This window comes from Pinus tabuliformis, chromosome 5_1 (assembly GCF_031772625.1).
Source record: "Pinus tabuliformis cultivar Carrire ecotype Pingquan chromosome 5_1, CPIR1, whole genome shotgun sequence".
NCBI classification, from domain to species: domain Eukaryota; kingdom Viridiplantae; phylum Streptophyta; class Pinopsida; order Pinales; family Pinaceae; genus Pinus; species Pinus tabuliformis.
In genome coordinates, this window is record NC_142305.1 from 229689371 (window position 1) to 229713570 (window position 24200).

Sequence of the window (24200 nt, forward strand, 5' to 3'; positions counted from 1 at the left end):
TCCAAGAGGCATCTATGCTGCCCTAACCGCAGTTCATTAAGGGTTCTATGCAGCAAGAGAAGAATTCATACACGCTGGAAAGAGGAGATCTTAAATAGCTCTAGACGCAGTCAAAAGGAAGTGTATTCAAGAGTGCCCTAGCCACAGTCATACCATAGCCTTATGATGCACAGGGACAACGTCAAAGGAAGGTCTAGAAGTAACTTGAATGACATGGTGAAGAGTTCCTCAAGCCGCAGTAAGAAAGAGACCCTAATCTCAGATGTGAAGATGTCTTCATACGCTGTCACATCTAGCCATAACTACAACTATCTCATTGTTGGTCAAAAGCATGGATGAGATACATTTGGGAGCAACTGTCATTAGATTAGAAGTCAGAGGGCTAAGTTGATATCTAGGGTCTAGTTTGGGCCTGCTTGAAGGAATCTGTAACTATAGCCTAGCTACTCTGCTACGCTGCAAGCCATAGCAAGCAACTAAGGCTAATATACATTTGCAGCTAAGTGGACATTGTTTGATAAGAGCAACAGAAGTATTGTAGCAACATGATGGAACAACAAAAGTATTGCAGCAACATGATGTAGCTACAAGGTATTGCAGCATGATGAAGCAACAAAAGTATTGCAGCAACATGATGTAGCAACAAGGTATTGCAGCATGATGATGATGATGTATTGAGTATGCCTTGAGTGTATGATTGGGTGAAACACAATGACAGGTGCAACTGATGATGAAGTGTAGCATAGCAGTCATTGAGTACAGATCAGTGATGGTGCAACATTGAGTGCAGATCAGCGATGAGTACAACATTGGGTGCAGATCCGTGATAAGAGCAGTTCAATGATTGGAGCAACACAGTGACAAGAGCAACAACATGAAGTGCATAACATGGTCATTAGGTCCAACACTGTGATGATAAGTGCAACATGGCGCAACACGGTGAGGTGTAGCAAGTGGACGAGAGGCAACACTATGATAGGTGAAGGAGTCACCTTGAAGAATCAGTTGAAGTAGCGTGTCTTCAACTGATCTCATGTAGATATAGAAAGTCAAAGTATTGACTTCTGTTGTAAATGTACTATCTCTCTCTCTCTCTCTCTGCTAAACTATTGAAGAACATAGAAGAAGAATTGATCAAGGGTTTTCCCACATTGGGGTTTGTCCTTGCTAGCGCCACATCTTGTGTCCTCTTGTCTTGGCTTGTCTTCTCCGATTTATGTTTATGTTCTATTTGCAGTTTACTTTAATGCTGATGTGATTGCTAATTTGGAAAAGATATTGAGCTAACTGTGAAAATTGAAATAAATTGCTCTAAGCATAGAACATACCTAAATTTAAAAAATATGTAGTCATGACCTTGTTTGTCGTTTCACTAAGAGATTATGCTCAAGACTAGTTCATGAGCCTCCTAGAGGGATTCATATCCTCTTGGAATGATTTCGACATTGCTTTCTCATCCAGGTTGGTGGAGGAAAGGAGCATCATTGACCTTGCAAAGATTTTCTCATTATAAAAAGGGATATGAACAAACCTGTGAGGGAGTTTGACCAAAGATTTAACACCCTTGTCAATATAATCCCTTAGAAATTGAAACCACTTAATGAATTGACTTTCACAACCTACCTGCAAGGCTTTGTTGGGGAGATAATGTACTTGACTAGAAACAAAAACCTTGCAACAACCCTTCATGCACAATATGTAGCCCTCAAAGATAGTGAAACCCTGGAATGTGAACCAATAGAGGAAATAATGGATGACCATATCGGCTTCATTAAGGAACTCCAAGGGAAAATGGAGCAGGTTGTGTCAATTGTGACAAACAACTATGACATCCTCATTTCCCAAGCCAATAAGATCAAGGAAAAGCAGGTTTCCCCTCCCCAAGTGATCCAAAGTGAGGTTGACCAAGATACCCCAATTGTATTTTACACTAGGCAATACGAATTTGGAAACCCTCCATTCTATATTACCCTTCGGTTCAGTGACTACCTCCTATATGATTATATGTTGGACTCAGGACCAACAATTAATGTAATGCCTTTTAAAATAATCGAAAGATTAGGGTTACATATCTATGGGAAGTATAGGACATTTGTGGAATTGGTTCTAAGGAAGTACAAGTATGTGGCATTGTAAAAAGACAAAGGGTCAACTTGGAAGGATATCCTCGAAGGGAAATCACCATGGACATCGTGGTCATTGACATCTCTGACAATCGGGGGATGTTTCTCTCAGGACAATTCACACCGACAATTGGGGGATGCTTCTCTCTAGATAATTCACATATGATCTTAGAGGCACCATCCTGATGGACATGTCCTACATAAAAGTTCTTATGGCAGAAGTGTCTTATGCCATTATATACAGGCAACTTGTTAAATTTAGATAACAATCGTATGTTCTATGTTTAGCACAATTACTTCAATGTTCCTTTAGCAATTAAATGACAATTTCCAATTTAGTTTTTCAATAGCAATTACATTAACCATTAATCACATTGACAGTAAAAGTAGATAGAACATGAAAAAGAAATGTAGAAGACAAGACAAGACAAGAGGACACCAGATTTGGCGGATGCCAGGGAAAAACCCCATTGTGGGGAAAACCCTTTGATCAATTCTTCTTATTATTATATCAAATGTTTAACAAAGGGAGAGTACAAAAAGTCAAATTTGACTTGCCAATAGATGATCAAAACAACCCCGTCACAGTTTTGCAAAACTGTCCTAGGAAACAACAGTGAAATCAACCCTAATTAGAAAGTCAAAGATGGTCAACACAATAGTCAAACTTCTCCTTTGAAGCTCAGTCAAAGGTAGTCAAACTCGACCTCCAGCAATGGTCAAAATCAACCCAAAACAATCATAAAATCTGCGATCAAACTTGGTCAACCTGTGGTCGAACTTGTGGTCAAACCTGTGGTCAAACAAGCTTGCGGTTAACGTAGGTTAAAGTCCTCCTTTTGCCTCGATTCTTGTGCCAAAAAATGCGACCTTCTGAGACAAAAATCCACCCTGAAAATCAAAGTCAAAGATTGCCTAGAAAGTCAAAGTCAACATTAGTCAACGTTGGTCAAACTGCATAAATTTTTGATATTCTCGGCCTTGCAATTTTGTCATGTAATTCAACCTCCTTGTGCCACATGTGGGAGAGAGAGAATGCCCAATGTTGTACGAACCAATGGGAGGAGAGAGGATGTGTGAGTGATGAAGATGCCAAATGAGGTGAGAGGTCACTTGTATTTATACAAGTTGTTGAGGGTGAAGAGTCATGTCCATTGGGCTTCATGAGCCTACATGATGATGTGACTGACCTGAAAAATTTGCACATGTGTGGGCATAAATTCAAAATCACACTTTTGCTCGTCCAAATTAGATGATCTTTATGTCAATTTTAGTCCTCTCGAATAGAGGAATTTAATGCAATCATCGTCTCCATCAATTGAGATGTCCCAAGGTGTAATTTGGCCCTAGTTGCCAATTTTAAAACTCCCTCTCAACTAGGAAGAATTCCATCGCCAATCCATCCATCATCCATCATCATGCCATCTTGTCGTCATGTACAATCTTTGTGTCTCATCTCATCTCTGTTATGCTAAACACTGGTATGAATAATGAAGAAGAATTGATCGAGAGTGAGACACAAGACCTTACCACTCTCCACTGACAAAAGTCAGTCTTGATTCGGGATCAAGTTGTTGAACACCATGCATCCTAGACATAGGGAGTACGACAGTACATGATGCGTCCATCAGTAGTGCTACGGTCCCTATCCACATTTCCCAACTCATTGGCCAGATGAGAGGTACTTCCCATGAGACCCAAACTACATGGGTAGGATGTATGCTGGGGCATCAACAGGAGAAGGTGAACCACTGATCCTGCTCATATGCCATAAGAGAAGGTGAGCCACTCATCCTATGCATATGTCAATCGTAGGAGAAGGTGAACCACTCACCCTACACACAATCAACCATCATGGGGTATCACAGGGGAAGGTGAACCACTTACCTTGTACAAAGCGCACCCTATGGTCGCTCATAGCTCCAAGAAGTACCCCAAGCCCCAGGAGCTCCCAGAGTTCAATGTTCAACTCAAACAGGACCCTCATAGGAGGGTCTTTCCACGACTCCAAGTCTTTCTCAGAAGGCTAAGAATTTGACCTTCCCTAAGGGCTTCGTGAAGATGTTTGTGACCTATTTATCAGTCCTTATTGGTCCTCGTTGTACCATATTCTAGATAAAGTGGTACTTGATATTAATGTGCTTTGAGTGGTCGTGCGACACGAGATTTTCTGAAAGACGAACCCCACTTTGGCTGTCGTAGAAGATTACGGTGGTATCCAGCACGTGCTAAAATAGCTCACTAAAGAGCTTCCTCAACCAAACAACTTCACAACAGGCCATAGTAGCTACAATGTATTCGACCTCGGTAGTGCTTAGAGCAACCAATTTTCTGCTTCTTGCTCATCCAAGAAATTGAAGCAAACCCTAATGAGAAGCAACTTCCAGATGTGCTCTTACGATCCACCACACTACCAACCCAGTCAACATCAGTATATCCATGTAGACTCAAATTCTCGACAGTGTATCTCCGTCCATAGTTGATTGTGTCATGGAGATATCTTAAGAGATTCTTAACAACAATCCAATGTATGTGATGAGGCTCGACCATAAATTGACTCAACGTATTCACAATGAAGCACATGTCAGGGCGGGAGTTTACCAAGAACATCAGGGACCCCACAAGTTGTCTATATTCAGAAGGGTTTGCCAATTCGGGCCAACAACACTTCCACATAGCTTCTTGAAGTTGAGTTCCATCGGAGTAGACACAGACTTGCAATCCACCATCCCACATCTCTTGAGCAACTTCACAATGTATTTTCCTTGAGAAAGGAAAATCTCACCTGAGTTTTGCTAGACCTTTAGGCCTAGGAAGTAGTGCATTAGACCTAGGTCCTTCATCTTGAACTCAAAAGCCAACTCCATCTTGCATTGATAAATGAGAGGGTCTGCACATGTTAGAAAGAGATCATCCACATAAAGGACCAAAATGAGAGGCATGTCCTTTTCAACTTTGAAGTATAAGTTAGGATCAACATCGCTCCTCGTAAATCCCAGCGTCATAAGATAATTATCAATCCTCTCATACCAAGCCCAAGGGGCTTGCTTCAACCCATAGAGGGCTTTCTTCAACCTGCATATGTGTGTCCCTCTATCTTGTGCTTCAAACCCTTGAGGTTGTTGCAAATAGACTTCCTCCTTAAGCGAGTCATGCAAGAAAGTAGTTTTAACGTCCATTTGATGTAGGATCCATCCTTGAGAGGCAACAAGAGCAATAATTGATAGGATAGTAGTATATCGTGCAATAAGTGCAAATATCTCGTCATAGTCTACTCCTTCCTTTTGAGAGAAGCCTCGAGCAACGAACCTGGCCTTACATTTTTGAGCACTCCCATCAACTCCATGTTTAATTTTGTATAGCCATTTTGAGGTGACTACGGACTTGTCCTTTGGTCTAGGCACCACATCCCAAACATCATTTTTCATGACATCACATTCATCACATCCCTCCAGACTTGGTGTTTATGGTTTCTTCGAATGTACATGGATCAAATTGAACAATCGTACTCATAGAAATTAAGTACCCTTGATACCTGTTTGACTGCTTGCTTTCACGGAATGTCGCTCTTGGAGCAATATGTCTCTCAGCATCTCCAGGAGTATCTTTAAGCCACAAAGGTCTTTTCCTTGAAGTAGAGGGATCAATAGGTGGAGGATCAATGGGATCCATCGGGCCTTCAACATTGGGCATAGGTTCATTTGTAGGAGGTTCATCTTGTTTTTCCGCAACATCATCATTATTATTCTTTCTTGGAATGGGGAGATCTCGGGCCTTCCCAAGGGTAGTGACTTCATCGAAGGTGACATCATGGCTAATTTCCACATCTCTTTGTCCAGGCACATAGATTCTATATGCCTTTGAATTTTCACTGTAGCCCACAAATATACCTTTCTTCCCAGATGCTTCTAACTTGTTTCTTTTCTCTTTAGGCACATGAAAATACACAAGACAACCAAATATTCTAAAATGAGAAACATCAAGTTTCTTAACGGTGAAAACTTCTTCAAGTGTCTTGAAATCTAGTGCTTGATGCATGCTCCTATTTTGAACATACACGACAGTGTTGGCAGCTTTTCCCCATAAGAACTTATGTAGACCTCGATCATGGAGCATAGCACGAATGGCTTCCATTATTGTACGATTTTCCTTTTAGCAACACCATTTTGCTCAGGAGTGTATCGAACGATTGTTTCCCTCTTAATGTCAGCGTCTCTGCAAAAGTCATTGGATTCATTTGATTCATATTCGGTTCCATTGTCGGTTCTCAATATCTTGATCTTCTTTTCTGTTTGATTTTCCACCAGGGCTTTGAAAGAACAAAACCATTTAAACACTTTGTCCTTCTTCTTCAAGAAGTAGATCCATGTTTTGCGGGAGAAGTCATCCACAAAAATTGCATAGTATAAGTATCCTCCCAATGATGTTATGGGCAATATACCAGATAAGTTAAAATGGACCAATTGAAGAATATCATAAGTTTGACTTTCACTTGAAGGGCATGGTCCCCTTGTAAGTTTCCCTGCTGCACAACCCTGACAAACTCCTTCATGATTCATGTTGAACTTGGGCATACTTGTGACCATCTTCCTTATCCCAGGTAAGGCTTTGTAATGAAGGTGAGCAAATCTTCGGTGCCATAATTCAAATTGAAGAGAAGTATCGCAAGTCAAGGCTCCCAAAGGACTTCCTCCAACTTGATAGAGACCTTCAACCCTAAATCCAAGTGTAAAATCATCTTTAGGGTTTCTTTGCCAAATATGTACCTTTCCATCAATGAATGCTACTTTGAAGCCCTTATATTCCATCACAGAAATAGACACCAGGTTCTTCTACAGATCAAGCACATACAACACTTCTTGTAGATGAATGGTTTGACCTTGATTCAAGTGAAGAGTGATAGTACCTATTCCTTTCACGGGATAGGTGGCATTATCTCCAAGTATGATTTCCAAATTAGTCTTCTTTTCAACCAAATTTGAGAGGGCCTCTTTGTACCTAGTGAAGTGCCTTGAGGCTCCACTATCAATCAACCAATGATCCAAAGTATCTGGAGGAGAGGCAATATATAGAGCGGAAATAAGATAATTTTTTTTTTTGTTTTCCTACAACATTACTTTCCTCATACCTGGAATTTCTCGTCTTTTTGGGAGGTTGACCATTTCCATCTCTAGTAGCAGGGGCATTCCCCTTTCCTTTATTGTTGAACCTGTTGTTCCTTTGATTTCCATTGCCTTTGTAGTTGTTGTGGTCATCATCCCTTGGAGTATCCTTCTTGTGGGGACACTCTCTAGCATAATGGCCAAACGTGTTGCAATTGTAGGACCTTCCTTTTCTTCCTTCTTTGAATCCTTGCTTGAAGCCTTGACCCTTTTTTCTTGGATCGACATTATTTTTCCTTTTAGCACGAGTGAAGAAGACAGTGAGATCATTTCCCTTTAAGGGCTTGTCTCTCTCCATCATCCTTGTTTCTTCTTGAGTGCATCCAACCAATAATTCATCGAAACTAGGAATCTTGTCATTGTTAAGAATGGCTGTGTTAAACACATCCCATGATCTTGGAAGATCTCCAAGTGCAATAAGAGTGAGATCCTTGTCAGCAGTAACTTCTCCAATAGATAGAAGGTCATTCTTGATTTGTGTGATCCTCATGAAGTAGGATTGGATACACTCCCCTTTATCCATCTTGATGTCCTTCAACTTGTTCTTGAGAAGAGAATATTATTTGCATTGTTCACTTTGAACATCCCAATCAGTGTATCATAAATCTCTTTAGATGTTCCCTAACCAGAAATATAAGCAACCAAATGCTTTTGAATGGAGTCTATAATAATTCTTTTAGCTTTGACCTCACCTTTCTTGCATTTTGTTTTTGCAGCAGCAGGTGCATTTGAATGAGGCTCCACCACTCTTCCCTTCACATAGTCCATGGCATCATGCTCTTCCAAAGTCAAGTCCAAAGTCATCTTCCATGCATGATAGTTAGATTTGTCCTTGAGCTTATCCTCAGATTTGAAGTAAGATGTAGTAGCCATTGAAACTAGACCAATATTCTTGACCAACAGATCTCTCTTAGTGATTGCTTTTCTCTCTCTTGCTTGGGCTTTGTCTTCACCTGTGCTTTGATACGATGTTAAATTCAGACAACAATGGTATGTTCTATGCTTAGCACAATTACTTCAATGTTCCTATAGCAACCCAATGACAATTTCCAATTTAGTTTTCCAATAGCAATAACATTAACTATTAATCGCATTGACAGTAAAAATAGATATAACATGAAACAAAAAATGGAGAAGACAATCCAAGACAAGAGGACACCAGATTTGGCGGATGCCAGGGAAAAACCCCAATGTGGGGAAAACCCTTTGATCAATTCTTGTTATTATTATATCAAATATTCAACAGAGAGAGACTACAAAAAGTCAAAATTGACTTGCCAATAGATGATCAAAACAACCCTGTCACAGTTTTTCAATACTGTCCCAGTCAACAATAGTCAAATCAACCCTAATTAGAAAGTCAAAGATGGTCAACACAATAGTCAAACTTCTCCTTTGAAGCTTGGTCAAAGGTAGTCAAGCTTAACCTCCAATAGTGGTCAAAGTCAACCAAAAACAGTGATAAAATTTGCAGACAAACTTGGTCAACTAGCAGTTAAACAAGCTTGCGATCAATGCAGATCAAAGTCCTCCTTCTGCCTCTGTTCCTGTGCCCAAAAATGCGGCTTGCTGAGAGAAATCCACCCTAAAAATCGAAGTCAAAAGATGCACAGAAAGTCAAAGTCAACCTTGGTCAACACTAGTCAAATTTATGAGATTTTCAGCCTTGCAATTCTGTCCTATAATTCGACCTCCTAGTGCCACACGTGGGAGAGAGAGAATGCCCAATGCTGTACGAATGAATGAGAGGAGGAGAGAGAATGCGTGAATGATGAAGATGCCAAATGAGGTGAGAGGTCACTTGTATTTATACAAGTCGTTGAGGGTGAAAGTAACGACCAAAAGTCGTATATGTAGCGAAAATATTTAAAATACTTCAAAGACGTAAATGCCCATTGTAAGACGTGTAACTATATATTGAATATTGTATAAGAATTGATATGATATGATTACAAATGAGAATGAGGGCCTGCTTATATATTCTAGGAAGGTGCCCTTTCATGAATGGTCATGTCTCTAACTAACTAACCATTAGTTAATTAATTATTCTTTATTATCACTATATTTATATTTATATTTATTATTTTTATATGAATTATATTCATATCATTGCCTCTCTCTTCAAGGAACTTTGTCCTCAAGGCTTACTGAGAATATCTTCTTGTCTCTGAGCTTTCATCTTCGTTGATACAAGATGATATGATTTTTTGAGTGATAGAAAAAATTGTCATACTGAGAACAGATCAGACCATCCTAGATTAATCTTCTGTGGAATCCTCTGATCTCTGGAAATTTGTAATGAATAGTTATCGTATGACTGGATTCTGCAAACTTCAGTATTCTTGGGAACATAAATTTGTCATTTATGTTTTGAATGAGACTGGTACGCATATTGATTTGAAAGTTTGTTCTTGTGATTCAGATGCCGATAAATAGTTCGTGGTTGGAATTTCCCTTATCATGTTAGTGGTTGTTTCTTGATTTTCTTCAAGCGTCGTTATTGTTGATTTGGCTACTGAATCATCATTTGGAATGTCCATCATTTGAACTGCAACTTCTGCATGTGTCTTCACTTCAATAGGTTTATTTTTTGCTTGAGTTACGATATTGACTGGATCGGTATTTGTTTCTTTATCTTCAACTTGGGCTGAAACGCTTGGAGACTTCAATACTACTTCTTGAAGTTGTTCTAATTTGTCATCTAGTGATTTCTTGTCACTTTTAAGCTTCTTTATTTGCGTAAGGCTTGGTTATGATTCTTTAGACGTGAAAGTTCGCCATTTTCTGAATCATTGACTTTGTCCTTAGTATCTTTCTCTTTATTTGCTCCAATAATTTTTTATTAAGGGTGTTTAGGCACAAATTTTCTTTTTCTTTTTCTTTTTCTGATATATTCTTCTTTAGTTCCTTATCAGAACCTTCATTTTTTTGTTTTAGTCTTTGTTTCTTAACCTTGGACTTTTTTATCTGTGAAACTAATTTCTCATTTTGGTCCCTTAGGCGCCAAATTTCTTCATTGCTTTCTGTTGATTTTTCATGACACTGATCTTCGAGATGTTTATATTTTTTTCTAGTGCTTCATTCTTTTGTTGAAGTTTTGTGATTTCTTCCTTTAATTTTTTTATTTGCATCTCTTCATTATTGTTATGCTCTTTGGTATTAAATAATCTTCCACACACTAGACATTTTAAATCGCATTTTTTTAATTTAAGTGGATCCAATAAGGTCTAGACAAAATGGACATTTAGTCCAATATAACGATTGTTGTGTGGAACTCATCTTTTCTTCCTTCATACTTAGATTATTCTTATTCTTTCTTCAACAATTGTCTCCACTTATTTTATATATATATATATATATATATATATATTCTCAACAATTGTTATTGTTTTTCTTTTGTAAATTTTTTTCTATATATATTTATAATCATTTTTTTTTGAAAAGTTACAACCCTAGTGAAATGTGACTATTCACCTCTTTGGGGTATAATATAAAATATATGTCCGCTTCTGTGCCTTTGACTCGGTTAATTTTCTCCACGTAAAAGTAAAACTTACCATTCACATAAAAAGATTTTGTATTCCTTTTGTTCTTATTTTACCTTGAAAATACCATGGGCAATTACCATGGGTTGCTAAAACTACGAGTTTGTAAACTACTTAATGAAAAATCAAGATAATCTTATCTACTCTTCCTTCTCTTACGTATAGTTTTATAGATATTTGGAAAGATTCCCTTTTGACTTTATCATGCACTTTTTATCAATAATGTAGAAAACCTTTTTATATATGAATGTTCTCCTTCAAAATTTACATCGGACTATATTTTTTTTACTAGAATAAAATGTCAATGGCCAAAGACCTTATTTTTTTTATTTAATTTTTTGGGGCTAAAATCCTAAATGGTGATATGGAGAATCTCCAAACTCTACGTGAAACACTTCACTTACACAACACAAGGTTGACTGGAGGTTGATGGCCAAAGGTCTGGTGATCAACCAACATGTCTCTGATACCAATGTAACAACCAAAAGTTGTAACGCAACAGAAATCCTTAAAATACTTCAAAGACGTAAATTTCCATTGTAAGACATGTAACTGTATATTGAATATTGTATTAGAATTGATGTAATATGATTACAAATGAGAATGAGGGCGTGCTTATATACCCTAGTAAGGTTCCCTTTCATGAATGGTGATGTCTCTAAGACATGCCTCTTGATTACTAACTAAATAACCATTAGTTACTTAATTATTAATTATTATTATTATTATATTTATATTTATATTTATTATTTTTATATGAATTATATTCATAACAATGAAGAGTCATGTCCATTGGGCTTCATGAGCCTACATGATGATGTGGCCGACCTGAACAATTTGCACATGTGTGGGCATAAATTCAAAATCACACTTCTACTTGTCCAAATTAGATGATCTTTATATCAATTTTGGTCCTCTCGATAAGAGGAATTTAATGTAATCATCATCTCCATCAAATGCGTTGTCCCAAGGTGGAATTTGGCCCTAGTTGCCAATTTTAACACAACCATTAACTCGACTTTTGATAGTGCCCTTCTTCGTAATTGAGGAAGAGATAGTAGACCGAGAGTAAAATGTAAAATGTAAAATGTAACGTAATGTAAAATGCTAAATTTATAATGTAACGTAAAATGTAAAATGTAAGGCACAAAGCTACCAATTTTATGAGAAGAAATTGAAGAAATTTTAATAGGTTATTTCTTTATATATTATTGCTATATTAACAATAATATTTATTTTATTATTGCAATATATTATAATAATAATCATCTCCATTTTAAGTAATACCAGCTTAGATCCATCTTAACTTTGGATCTACCAAGCACCGAGAGGGATCAAATCTCTTGAGATGAAAACCTCTTTTAGAGTGATAACAAATTTGAACCCTCTTGGCGCTTGGTAAATCTAGAGTTAAGATGGATCTATGCTAGTTCGTTATCTCAATGATTTTTTATATTGTGCTTGCTCTAATAAATTCATATGTCAACTATTAACCTTTCTCACCCTTAGAAATGAAAGGGGAGCCAATTATTGCTTGTATTGTTTTCTTGGTTGGGATCATTATTCAAGGACAAGGGATGAGATTGACATACATTGAGAACTGTCAGAGACATTAGTTTAGTAAATCTCATGTGAATCTTGAAACATGTTTTTGGCTAGTTTGTGACATGTATATCTTATAAAAAATGTCCCTAGATGCGGGAAACATGGTTTGAATTTTCTTGGAATGCAGGAAATGTCTTAGTGGTTTCCAGCCCTTTGTGGAAGCTTCCAATGCATTTTTTTGGTTTAAAAAAATAAAAATTTCTTTTATTGATGGAGAAAATGGCATTAATCCTAAAAACCTAATGCTCATCTCAAATTCATGTGTCTAAATTTTACACAAAAATGTACATGTTCACAAGGTTGTGAACACTACTAGAGAATTGACATCACTGCTCAAGGAAAGTTAAATTTAATCACGTTGAAAATTGGGGCAGTTATGGGACGAATGTCCCCTACCCCAAGGAAAGCCCAATAACCCCAAAAGAAGAAGAAATCAAATTAAATAAAAAAAAATATTATTGATGGTCTTGGCTATTATTTAATATGTTGTAATTAAATGGTGGGCAAGCAATCCTCAAGTCAACCCTTCATGGATTCAAGTTGAGTACTTACGTGGCAAATTATAATTTACTCATGGCACATATTCAGGTTGGCCTCTCTCAGTAAAGTGTCATGTTGGCAATTAAAGAGCCCCCTTGTCTCCTCCAAAGATTAATATAAATAGACCCCATTGATCTCATTCAAGTCACATCGAATAAAAAGGATCATCAATCTAGTCTGAAGTAGCTCGCTTCTTTTATGGCTCATATCTAATTAGAAATAGCTTGCATTTTTTCACTGACTCGCGTTTGTTACATCTCTGTCCCACATATGATTTCCATGGCTCGCATATGATTTGTGGCTTGCTCTCTGTCTCACATATAATTTCTACGACTCGCATTCCTTGAGTCCCTCATTACAGTGGCTCACTCTCATCACAGTGGTTCGTATATGAGGCTCGCACTAATCACTGTGGCTCATTTATGTATTATATGAGGCTCGCACTAATCATTGTCCCTCATGTATGTAACATCCGAGGTCTGCACTAATCATAGTGGCTCATATATGTAGTATCTGAGGCTTGCACCAATCACTGTAGCTCGTATATTATCTATATGATTCATGGCTTGCATTGTTCCAATTATCTATGGTTCACATTATCTATGATTCACATCTATGGTTCGTATTATACTCTTTGTCTTGCTTCATACATTATAGTGGCTTGTTCTCTGTGGCCCACAAGACTAATCTCTGTGGTTCGAATGATCAACTCTATAGCTTGCAAAATTCAACTGTGGATTGCATATGTTTCTATGGCTCGTTCTGTGCATCACATATGTATCTTTTGTGGCTTGCATAATCTCTATGGTTCTTATCTATTTCTCTGTGACTTGTATGAGGATTGTTCCTACAATGACATACTTTGGAGCTATGTTATATGTGATCTTGAAGAGCGATGACTTCACTGTACTACTCAATGTATTTTTGACAGATATTTATATATGCTGCATAACGATGACCTTGGTTGTATGACAATGAGATTTGGGCAAAGATCTTTGTACTTATGGCAATGGTGATTGTGACAATGATAGATGTGCTTATGATGTATTGGATGGCAGTGACTTTTGTGGTGATAATAGTGATATGTGACAATGGCCTTTATGATGAAAGCTTTGATATGTGACAAAGATTTGCATGGCAGTGACCTTTGGTATATGACATAGACACACTGATGGACGGCTTGACTCCATGATGATGATATGACAGTGATGGAAGATCCTATATGATAGTGACAATGATGTATCCTGTGCTCTTATGACAGTGTGATATGGAGGCCTGTGCTTGCCTCTCTAATCTACATGTCTGTTGATGTGATTGATGATGAAAGACTCTTGTCTCATGATATTTATTCTTTGTATCTCAACTGAACATTTGATGAATATCTAAGAAGAAGAATCTGGTTGGGTTTCCCCCTTGTGGGGTTTTGCCCTGGTCTTTGACCTAAATCTTGGTGTCTCTATTGTGCATGCTTTTCTTCTATTTTTTTGTACTGTTTCGATGCATTGTTGATGTTTATTGTTCTCTCTACATAATTGCTAATGATGATATGATGTTATGGGGAGAATGTAAAGTGAAAAATGTTGAAAAAGTTTGAAAATGCAATTATTTACAACAAAGAACAATCTAGCCCTAAAATTAACATGGTATCAAAGTTAGGTTGAAGAAATGTCATTTGGATCACCCCCGTGAAGACACTTATGATGGATTTCTTGAACAAGCAGAGTGAAAGGGATGAAGATGACAGACACCTAAAAGAATGCTAGGGTTTGAAGGAAACCATAAGGAACCCATTTGTTTTTGCAAATAGAAGTTAGGGCTTGAGAGAAACCCTAGGAGTAGCCTTCATATGGAAAGTTCCTGGTATGATTTAGAATTTTTCATGATATTTTTCAAGTACTTGTGACAAATTCAGAGAAACCCTAGATGGACGTGTCTCCTCCCCAATAGGAGATGATATGATACAAATCTAGTGATCATTTTGTACATTGATAAGTTTGGCTTGGCTGCCTATGAAATAGATCATCGATATAGGTGATGTTCAAGAGGAATCATTTCTTCTTCTGCAAATGGCATTAACATATGGGTGATGGACAATAGTGATTCATGGAAGCATGATCAAGAGGACGCTGATAACTTCCTTCAATCCTCCTTAAAGATAAGTAGTTTTAAGGCTTATGTTATTTCTTTGTGTTACTGCTCTTGTTTAGATTTATCATTTTAGACTATTGTTTATTCTTCCTGCATGAATATTTGAATGCTTCTAACTTTTTGGATGAGGATGTGATCAAGGAAAGCAAATCCTTCTCGAGGATCATGTGGATGCAGAGTATTGCATGAAGAGTTGGCTCCAAGGGGGAGCTGGTGCAGGATTATGAAGGAGCCACTCTCGTGTCTAGAGAAGAAAGAAAGTTCTGCTCATCGTTAGGTACACTTTCGATATGTTTATTTACTTTTGCTATTATTGCCCTTGCTCTTGTTCTGGGATTAATAGGTACATCAGATGGATGTAAGGACCAACTTGTTCATATCGAGATTGAGGAGGATGCAGAGCCAGCTCATGATTAGAGTGGTAATGGACAAGAGCCCAAACCTCAGAGGAAGGATTGCAATTTCCTAGGTTTATGATTGAAGAGGCTTCCTATGTAGAGGCAGTATATTGTAAGATTGAATGAAATATCCGATGAGATGACGAGAGCAATATATCCTTCATGCAAGGACCATTATATATGATAGAGTGCAACAATGTTAGATGCTTCTGTGATATCAAGCTCAACAGTGATAAGGAAGATTCTCTTAGAGGGAGAGGACTGTGATAAGATCCTAGCACCTGTGGCCAAATGCACTATTATAAGGTATATGTGAAGATGGCTTCCTCTGTGACATTTAAGGAAGTAGCATTTTTGAGGGATTTAAGTAGGAGACTCATGATTATGAATTGAAGCAAGTCCTTTGCACTTGGTATACTTGGATTTATGGACATCCAATGTAGAGACCAACCTCTCTTTAGGGTTGAAGGTATGTCTTTGATATTTGATTTTATATGCTAACAATTTATTTCTGACAGGATCAGATCATCCTAGTGTTCAATGCCAGGGGGAGCTGACCTCCAAAGTGATCCATTTCTCAAAGTATAACAAGAGAGATGATGAGCGCTTTGTTGACAAAGAGAGTATGTTGTTGAAGACTTGGCATGATGGATTATACTGAAGCAGTTGAGAGAGACTCCTCTTTAGATTTAGATTTGATGGATCCTATGATGAGCAGGCAGTCAGTTGGATCCTTGCTTTGCAACATGTTCCTTGAGCCAGATAGAGCTTGGATATGTATATTGGGTTGTTGCTAAACATGTGCTGAGATATCTACATGAAACTATTAATCATGGACTGAGACACATTGTCGGAAACTTGATGGATACATCGATGCTGACTAAGACTGAAAATGTTGTTGACAGGAAAAACACATCTGGGTGTTGCTGTAGCTTGGGATCTGCCATGATTTCTTGGATGAGTCGGAAGTAGAAGTCTGTTGCCTTTAGCACGACCGAGGTTGAATTTGACATGATTTCCTGGATGAGATGGACGCAGAAGTTTGTTGCCTTTAGCATGATCGAGGCTAAATACATTGCTGCTAGCATGGCTAGCTTCGAGGTAGTGTGGTTGTAACATACTGTGGCAATAAGAGTTGGATTTGACTTTCAGAGAATCTCGTATTCCACGACATGTCCAAGCACATTGAGATCATATATTACTTTATCTTGGATATGGTGTAAAGAGGAGTTGTAAGACTCCATCACATTTCGATTGATGAGCAAATAGCTGATATACTTACCAAGCCTTTGCTGAAAGGGAGGTTCTTGGTCTTCAGACAACAACTTGGATTGGTGGATGTGACCCTTCTGCGATGTGGTTACGGCTGATCGAGAACACTAAGCTATATGCTCTTCCCCCCTGTTTGAGTTCCTAGGAGGGGAATGGAGCTGAAGAGCTCTAGGGGTTGAGGGAAGTCATGGACAATAGGGTGTGTGTGATCCTTACCAGAAATGGTAAGTGTGTATCTCCCCTATTGTCGATGTAGGGATGTGTCTGATCCTTACCATAAATGGTAAGTGTGTATCTCCTCCTACTGTCAAGTCTGGGACTTGACCTAATATACCCCAGTATGCATCCTACCCACAAGCTAGGCTTGTTGGAATTACCACCCATTTGGCCAATGGTGAGGCGACTTGGGATGTGTGATCCTTACCACTTGTGGTAAGTGTGTATCTCCCCCAAGTGATGGAATGCAATTGTTCTACCACTTGATTCTTGAGGGTCAAGGTGGGAAGATCAATGGACAATAGGATAGTTGTGATCCTTACCTCTCATGGTAAGTGGTATCTTGCCTATTGTCATTGGATATAGGGTGGCAGATTAATCTCCCCTATATTGATTCTGCTTCTTTAGATCTAGACATCATTGTTCAACTGAGATGAAGGTCATGGAAATTGACTTGGAGACTAGTAGGGTTTGGGGGATCTTTGATCGATCTCCCCTGCCATTGGTTGTGGATTCTTCTTCTTCTATGAGACAAGATGAATTGAGATGAGATGAGATGAGACATGATGCATCGATGATGAAACATCCAAAATGAGACTTATGATGAATATGGAAATTCCTCCCTAGTTGAGAGGGAGTGTTGAAAGTTGGGGCAACTATGTGACAAATTTGCCCTACCCCAAGGAAAGCCCAATAACCCCAAGAGAAGAAGAAATCTAATTATATAAAAGAAATATTATTGATGGGCTGGGCACTATTATTTAATATGTTATAATTTAATGGTGGACAAATTATAATTTAAGTTAAGTACTTAAGTGGCAAATTATAATTTACTCATGGCACAAGTTCAGTTCGACCTCTCTCAATAAAGGGTTACATTGGCAACTAAAGAGCCCCCTTGTCTCCTCCAAAGATTAATATAAATAGTCCCCATTAAGCTCATTCAAGTCACTTTGAATAAAAAAGATCATCAATCTAATTTGAAGTAGTTTGATTCTATTGTGGCTTGTATCTAATCTGAAATAGCTCACATTCTTTCAATGACTCACATTTGTTACATCTCTGTCCCACATTTGATTTCCATGGTTCACTCTATGTCTCGCATATACTTTCTATGGCTCACATTCCTTGAGACCCTTGTTACAATGGCTCGCTCTCATCACAATGGTTATTATATGAGGCTTGCGCTAATCACTGTTGCTCATGCATGTATTATATGAGGCTTGTACTTCATTGTGACTCGTGTGTGTATCATCTGAGGCTCGCACTAATCACTATAGCTCGTATATTATCTCTATGGTTCATGGCTCGCATGGTTCCAATTATGTATGGTTCACATTATCTATGATTCACATCTATGGTTCATATTATACTCTTTGGTTAACTTCATACATTATAGTGGCTGGTACTCTGTGGCGCATGAAAGTAAGCTCTGTGGTCCGAATGATCAACTCTTTAGCTTGCAAAATTCATTTGGATCACATATGTTTCTATGGCTCGTTCAATGCATCAAATATGTATCTTCTGTGGCTCGCATAATCTCTATGGCTCGTATCTATTTCTTGTGACTTGTATGGGGATTGTTCCTACAATGACATATTTTGGAGCTGTTTTATATGTGATCTTGAAGAGCGATGACTTGACTGTACTAAACGTATTTGTGACAAAAAATATATATATATGCCGGCAAGTGATATGAATGACAATGGTCTGTATGACAAAGACTTAATGATATATAACATAGACAATGATTTATATGACAATTATCTTTGATGACAATAACCTTGTTTGCATAACAATGACCTTGGTTGTATGACAGTGAGATTTGGGCAAAGATCTTTGTACTTGTGACAATGGTGATTGTGATATTGATAGATGTGCTTATGACATTATTGGATGACAATGACTTTTGTGGTGATAACTGTTATATGTGACAGTGATCTTTATGACAAAAGCTTTGATATGTGATAGAGATCTACCTGGAAGTGACCTTTGGTATATGACAAAGACACTTTGATGTACGACTTGACTCCATGATGATGATATTGTTAGAGAAATCCATAGGATGGCAGTGAAATGATTTCTCTTATTATGACATTATCTTGTGATGGTTTATTATTATTATTCTTTTCATATCATCAAGACTAATGCCAAACAATAAATAGAAGAGAACACAAGATGTAGGCATACTTCCAGGGAAAACCCCACTCTAGAGGAAAACCCAGTCAAAGTTCTTCCTTTAGTAGATTCAAGATGAGATGACTAAGACCCTTACAACTCAGACTCGAGACTACTCCATCCATAAAGTCAACCTTGTCATGCTTCAATTCCATTGCTCTTGTAGTAGTCAGTGTTCTTCATACTTGTCTTTACAGAGATCACCTCCGCAACCAATCTGAGCTCTTTCATGCACCAAACTGAAGTCACCGTAATATCATCGAGACGAGGTCACTGTAATAGCATTGAGATGATGTCACTATGGTTATGTGAGAGCACTGAGTTAAGGTCACTGTGATAGTACCAAATCTTGTAGTCACTGTAATGCAAGTTCATCTCTGTGATAACAACGAACCTCTCCTTCTGAAATAGCACTAAGCTGAAGCCATCCGAACTATGCACATTGTAATATATTCGAACTTTTCACTGTAAAGACCCCGAAATATATATATATATATATATATATATATATATATATAGTGGTTGTCCAATATAATTGAGCTGACATGAGCATTCGAACAATTGTGTTTATATTGGCTGACATGTGATCACCTTATGAAAGTCGACTTGATGGAGATTCTTTCAAGGAGACTTCGATGGATGGAGGAGTCTTCATAAATTGATTTTGACAATAACCTAAAGCCTACAATGGAGGCTTGACCTATACATTTGACCCAAGCATGAAACCCATGTTTTAATAAGTCAATTCAATAATAATAAAAAATCCTTTTGCTTTTCTTTTGACAAAATATATTCAAGTACAATTTATGAGATCGAACCTAGTTACATTTTCCAACAGATATGACAGTTATGGAAGATCCTATATTAGGGAAAATGATTAATTAACAATAATTAATTGAGGAAGGCACAATTTCTGTAGAAACTCACACAGATCGACTAGGAAATGATCTCAACAATTGATTAAGATTTAATTTTGGATCATGGAGTCCCAATTGGAGATTATGAGAAGAAGTCGATGGGTAGATGGGGGAAGACACACTTGAGATCAATTTCCTTGGGCAATTTGACTTTCCATGGAACAACAATATTCCGCCGGAAGAGTTTGAGCCAGAGAGGGGATGCAAAGATAGAGGGGCAGAGGCAGTGAGTCCAGAGGAAGTTTTCCAGTTCTGGAGAGTTAGAAAGAGGAGGCCGAAAATATTCTCTAAGATGTTGCGCAAAGAGCGCAGAGCCTCAAGTGAGCAGTTTGATTCAGCTAAAGGGGAGGATGTCATTAGTTCCATATGCCAGGGAGATTTTCAAGAGGGATGGAGAAGCATTTTCCCATTCAGCAGTAGGCATGACGACTAGTTTGGCAGCTGATTCAGGCAAAATGTTTGGTAGGCAGCGCGGGGATGATGCAGAGCCTGCATAGGCCAATTTGGACGACCAACTTTTTAGAGGTTAGATAGTGCTGGGATTGCTCGGAGAGAGGGTAAAATCCCTCAGTATTTTTGGGCCAGTATGTCTCTTGGGTAGATTCACCAATTTGGCGACATTTGTTGTACTCAGAATTTTCTAATTGATGCCTAACAATAAAAACCCTTAGCTGCTGCAACCGGGTTTCCCACAATGGGTTTTTCCAGGGACTTTTGTCCAAAATAACAATGTTATATTTTTGTGTGCGCTAGTATGTCTCAGTTTACAATTTATCTTCCACAATATTTATTTTGGTGAAGAAATTGCAGTGTGAATGTTTTGTTATTTTGCTGCAAACAAAGTAAATTGTTAATTAATTTATAAGTTAGAGGAAATATTTCCAGTTACTGCAATGGAATTTCAGTAGTAAAACTTTGACATGGTATTAGAGAAAATTTAATTAGACAGGAAGCTCAAAACAGAAGGAAGAAATCGTCCAAATTCAAAGGGAGTCTGGCAGTTTGATTTCTAGATTTGTGTAGAGGCTAACCAGGCAGTTCGAATTGTTGGGTAGAGGGCTTTGATTTTTCTAGTGCAGGTGTCGAGAAAAATTTGCAGAGCCCAATAGTAGTTCTAGCAGGCAGTGGTGAAGCCGAGAAGCAATTTTGGTGAAGCAGATCAGTGTTTTTGCTGAGCAATTTCCTTGTCTCGAAGCAGGAGGGTTTTGCAGCGATTGCTAGAGTAGAATCAGTGGCGGGTGGAAGAGAAAGCGCACACACAAAGGGAATTTATTTTAGAGGATTTCTAGGTTTTGAAACCCAAATTTCCAGTTGCAGGTAGTAGTAGTAGCAACCAGATGTACGCATTCTAGGAGGGAGTGCGAGCATTAGTGTAGGAAGGAATAGTTTCCTGTTTATTTTTCTAGCTTTTGAGTTTCGCAGATTTTGTAGCTTTGCAGAGATGGCCATACAAGATTGCCAGAGGAGGTCATGCAAGTTAGCTAGAATGTAGATCTGGGCATCAAATCGACTTACAATTGCCGATGACAAGTGCAGGAGGAAGTATGAGTTATCCAATGCAAGTTGCAAAATGAAGAAATGTCCTTGATAGAGACCGAGCTCAAAAGGAGATAGTGAGGCACCAAATCCAGGAGGAGTATGAAACTCCAGTGTGCTAGATGGGAAGGATCTAGTGCAGAAGCAGCAAGGAGATTAGTTAGATTAGTCCTAGTTTTGCGGCATGATCATTACCTTGCTACATGGGTCCACAATATTCAGTAGCAGGAGGATCAATGTCAGTTGATCCAGTCACTTCCAGAGTGACAGTTGCAGATTGGTTGCAGTCAGATGCTGAGGAGCACAGAGCAATGTTGATAGCAGTGTAGGAGGCATAGTGCAAAATCAACAACAACGCATATTCCTCAGTGGACAGTGCAAAGGATAGTAGCAATCAGATGTTGAGGAGACCGATGCAACATAGTGACACAATTGATTCAATATTTTGGATTCTTCTCAGCTGCACTAGTTGCAGTGGCAACAACAAAATTTGGGAAGGAGTCGCAATGCAGATGCAAAGTTGGTAGTAATATACAGTTTCTACTGATAGCAGCGACACAAATGTAACATCATAGTTGCGCAGTGGTTGGTAGGTAGTGGCAGAAAGTCATAGTGGCCAGACATCAATAACGTGTATAGAGGATGATACAAAGACAGGGTGTTGTAGCAGTACAACACTAGAACGCCTTCCTCACTAAGAGGGAGTGTTAGTTTTTGTAGCATCGGATGGTGTTCTAGTCTTGATAGCTGTCAGAGAGGCTTAGAAACAATTCAACTCTAGAACCCAGAAAAGGTTTAAGGAAAATCCACCTAGAAATGCCTTAAGGAAATTGATTAATTAACAACAATTAATTGAGGAATGTGAGAATTCTCTAGAAACTCGCATGGATTGACTAGGAAATGATCTCAGCCATTGATTAAGATTTAATCTTGGCCGTTGGAGTCCCAATTTTAGGTTATAATAAGAAGTCGATTGGTAGATGGAGGAAGACACACTTGAGATCAATTTCCTTGGGTAGTTTGACTTTCTAGAGAGCAACAACATTCTGTTGGAAGAGTTCGAGCCAGAGAGGGGACACAAAGACAGACAGTCAGAGACAGTGAGTCCAAAGGAAGTTTTCTAGTTTTGGAGAGTCAGAAAGAGGAGGCTGAAAATATTCTCCAGGAGGTTACGCAGAGGCAGCACAAAGCTTCAAGTGAGCAGTTCAATTCAGTTAAAGGGGAGGGCTTTTTTATTTCTAGAGGTCAGGATGATTTTCCAGATGGCCAGAGAAGCATTTTCCCAGTCAGCAGCAGGCAAGACGGCTAGATTGGAAGCTGATTCAGGCAGAATGTTTGGCAGGCAGTGCAGGGGTGATGCAGAGCCTGCGCAGACCAGTTTGGACAGCTAGCTTTTTAGAGGTCAGACAGTGTCAGGATTGCTCAGAGAGAGGGTAAAATCCCTCAGTATATTTTGGCCAGTGTTTCTCTTGGGTAGCTTCACCAGTTTGGCGACATTTATTGTACTCAGAAATTTCTTATTGCTGCATAATAATAAAAACCCTCAGCTGCTGCAACCGGTTTTCCCACATTGTGATTTTCCAGAGACTTTTGTTCAAAATTAACAGTGTTATATTTTTGTGTGCCTAGTATTTCTCAGTTTCCAGTTTATCTTCCGCAGTATTTATTTTGGTGAAGAAATTGCAGTGTGAATGTTTTGTTATTTTGCTGCAAACAAAATAAACTATTAATTAATTTATAAGTTAGAAGAAATATTTCCAGTTACTGCAATAGAATTTAGTAGTGAAATTTTCACATTGGTAACATGAAAGCTTATGAATTTATGTTCTGATATCTATTGCTTCATTTCTAAATAAAATAATAAATTCAATTGTTACTCTTTTATTTTAAAATTTTAAAGGAAGATAAAATCTATATCGAAAATTTCTCCCTGTTTCCAGAACCCCGTTTCCTGTTATTTCCCCAATTGCCATGGAAATCTCTTCCTGTTTACAGAATTCCATTTCCTGATGTTTCCCCAATTGCCATGGTTTCCTAAGAGATGTACCACAAGTTTCCTACATCCTAGCTGTTCCTGTTCCTCAATAACTTATGTCCTCTGTCTAGCATTTCCCATTTCCAACACCTGGGGACACATGGATCAAAATCAAGGTTTAAGGATTGCTTCAGGTTTAGAAATTTTTGATGTTATATGTTGTCTAGGAAGTTTACATGTTGCTGGTTGTGGTAGACCTTTTTATTTTAAGCTTTCAGTTAAGTGGAAGAGCACACTTTTGGAATATCTTTTATACAGCATATTAGAATGTGAAGAGTGAAGATCTGTATGTTGCATATCTAGCTTGTAGTTAAAGTGCTTTTGATTGGTTAGTTAAAATTATTTGCGTTGCTTGTTCCTGTCGGCAAAATCTCATGTTTTATTATTGGGAACCTAGGTGAAAAAATGTCATGGAACTAAAATATCTACATTCTAAATTTGCTTTTGTCTGGCTTTTACTTAAGAATGTGGAAAATAATGTTTCAACTTTCAACCATAACCTTCTAAGCATTAACTCATCTTCTC

At 38.2% G+C, this 24200-nt stretch overlaps 1 protein-coding gene across 1 annotated transcript in view; it reads left to right on the top strand.

The window, feature by feature from the left end:
- LOC149164242 (histone acetyltransferase of the MYST family 1-like) overlaps positions 1–24200 on the top strand; it is a 168849-nt gene that overhangs the window by 98149 nt on the left and 46500 nt on the right. The window lies entirely within an intron of this gene.